We start from the raw sequence: 2,542 nt of genomic DNA, 5'->3' as shown, positions 1-2,542 counted from the left end.
TAATATTTTGAAATTCACTAACATCAACTGTCTACATTCTATCTCCAACCCCACATAAATCTATTTAATTTGTAATGTATATACTATATTTACAATAGTCCAACATTATTTTTTCAATATCATGATTGGTATGATTCAAGAGAAACCTTAATAGTGTCCCCAGATCAGCAGAAGTCATATTAGGAGCACAATGTGCATGTGAATTAAGTCACTTCCATCGTGTGAGGAGCACAGTGTAGGTTTTATTAATAATGCTAAACACCCATGGCAGATTCATGTTGATGTGTGGCAAAACCAATACAATATTGTAAAGTAAAATAATAATAATAATAATAATTAAAAAAAAGAAAAACAAAATACTAAACTGAGAAGAAACTTAGCATTTAAAACCTTATTAAGATTGAAAAAATTGACATAATTTTAACTCCATATGAGAAGGAAGGGTCTGGTTAAACATATGGTAAGAATTTGGATTGAACAATAAATAATTGAAAGAAAAAAATGCTAGATTATATACTGTCTCTTACTATATGAAGCTTCTGCAGTTACTTGAATCTAGTATTAATCAGGAAAAGAAAAAGCTAATTGAAGTGCACTGAATAGATATGATGAAAGAAAAGCTTTAATAAAATGTTGAGGAAATAAAAAGTTACTAAGTTGTGTATATAAGAATATAGGGCAAGATTACATCGGAGCAAAACAGTGGACAGCTAGGTGAAGAAGGGCAGGGAACACATTAGATGAAAACCTCAGAGATAATGCCAGGCAAGCGAGAGATATAAAGACACAGCATCTAAGCTACTGGGCTTTAAAGCCTGCTTATACCTAGTGTCCTCTCTTCCTCTACATAAGATTGACTCAACACTAACAAGTATATGTGTGCACACTGCTTTTCAATCTTAAGGGTAGTGGCTGTCACACCCTAAGATAGAATTATAGTAACTTCACAATGAGACGAGAATGGTCTCTATGGACTTTTTCTAGGTCAGTTCAAACACTGAATAAATCTTGAAATTTCTATTCATATTTTGTCATCTGACATCAACTTCTTACTCCATAACATCCTCATGGCATTTTTCACTTCTACATTGCTTAGGGTATAAATCAGAGGGTTGAACAAAGGTGTCCCAACTGTATAAAACACAGCTATCATCTTATCCACGGCGAAAGTGGTTGCAGGGCAAGTGTATATAAATATGCAAGGACCACAGAACAAGATGACCACAATGATGTGGGAGATTCAGATTGAGAGGGCCTTTTTCCTTCCTTCAGAACTGTGGTTTATCAGAGAATGCAAGATGATAGCATAGAATAAAACATGACAAAACTCACTGTACAGATGGCCATGCTTTTGGACACCAAGAGTAGGTTGGTCACATAGATGTCTGTACAGGCATCTACAACAAAGGCTGCAAGTCACAGAAGTAGTGATCAATTACATTGGGACCACAGAAAGGCAGACTCAAGGCTAGAAAAATCTGAGCTGATGAATGCACACAGGACCCCAACCAGACCAGGGACATTAGCACACCACAGACTCGATGACTCATGATGGTCGTGTAGTGTAGAGGCTTACAGATGGGCACATAGCAGTCAACAGCCATGAGGACAAGGATGAAGATCTCCAGGCAGCCAAAGAAATGAAATGTAAAGACTTGGATCATGCACTCACTGAAAGAAATAGCAGTCTTCTTCAAAAGGGCATCAGCAATAATTCTGGGAGTTATGGAAGTAGAGAAGCAGGCATCAGATAAGGATAAGTAGAAAAGGAAGAGTACATTGGACTCCCGAGTGCCCGACTGGTCTTGACAGTAACAATAATTAGCAGGTTATCCAGCAATGTTCCCAAGTAGAGAATCAAGAAAATGACAAACACTATTTTCTTCCTAACAAGATCTTGTGTCAATCCAAGCAGAATAAACTCAGTCACATTAGTTTTCAGCTGCATGATTTCATGACAGAGGAGAAGAGATGAGTGAAAAATGATCAATCTGCAAAGAATAAGGAAATAATTCATAGGATGTTACATAATGTTATGAAGTATTGCCTTGGGGGGCCATTGTATCGATGCCTTTGGAGGTTCATGATATAAAGTCGCACTACAACTTTAACTCTGTTAAAACTGTTATACATAAACACTTATGTATCAAATAACTGCTATACATAGAGATATATAATCATATATATGTATATATATATATATATTTAATATGTTCCACCTCTTCCTTGCACTCTTATTCCAATTATTGTAGCTTGAACAATGGAACAGGAAATATACCTTTAAATAATCTGCTGTTATCATCTTGAATGTGAAGTTCTGTATTAGACAAATACTAGCTATCAGAAATAAATGTTATTTCATATGCCATTATCTCAAATATCCCAGTTCATCTTTTTTTTTTTCAACTTCTGAAAATACCATTTAGAATACTCAGAATTCCTGAAGTTATGGTACTAAATGAAGGATGGTAGGTTATTACTCAAAAGTTAGTATTTTTCTCTTAAGCTTCTTAGATCTGGAGCAATTTTGGGAGATGGTTGT

At 35.3% G+C, this 2,542-nt stretch overlaps 1 pseudogene; it reads right to left on the bottom strand.

Moving 5' to 3' along the window:
* Positions 1-1,021: 1,021 nt before the first annotated feature.
* Positions 1,022-1,948, bottom strand: LOC120861645 (annotated as a pseudogene).
* Positions 1,949-2,542: the final 594 nt, after the last annotated feature.

Source organism: Oryx dammah, unplaced genomic scaffold (assembly GCF_014754425.2).
Source record: "Oryx dammah isolate SB20612 unplaced genomic scaffold, SCBI_Odam_1.1 HiC_scaffold_3, whole genome shotgun sequence".
In the NCBI taxonomy this organism is placed as follows: domain Eukaryota; kingdom Metazoa; phylum Chordata; class Mammalia; order Artiodactyla; family Bovidae; genus Oryx; species Oryx dammah.
Note: the sequence above shows the minus strand (reverse complement) of the source record. Positions and strands in the feature narration are given on the sequence as shown.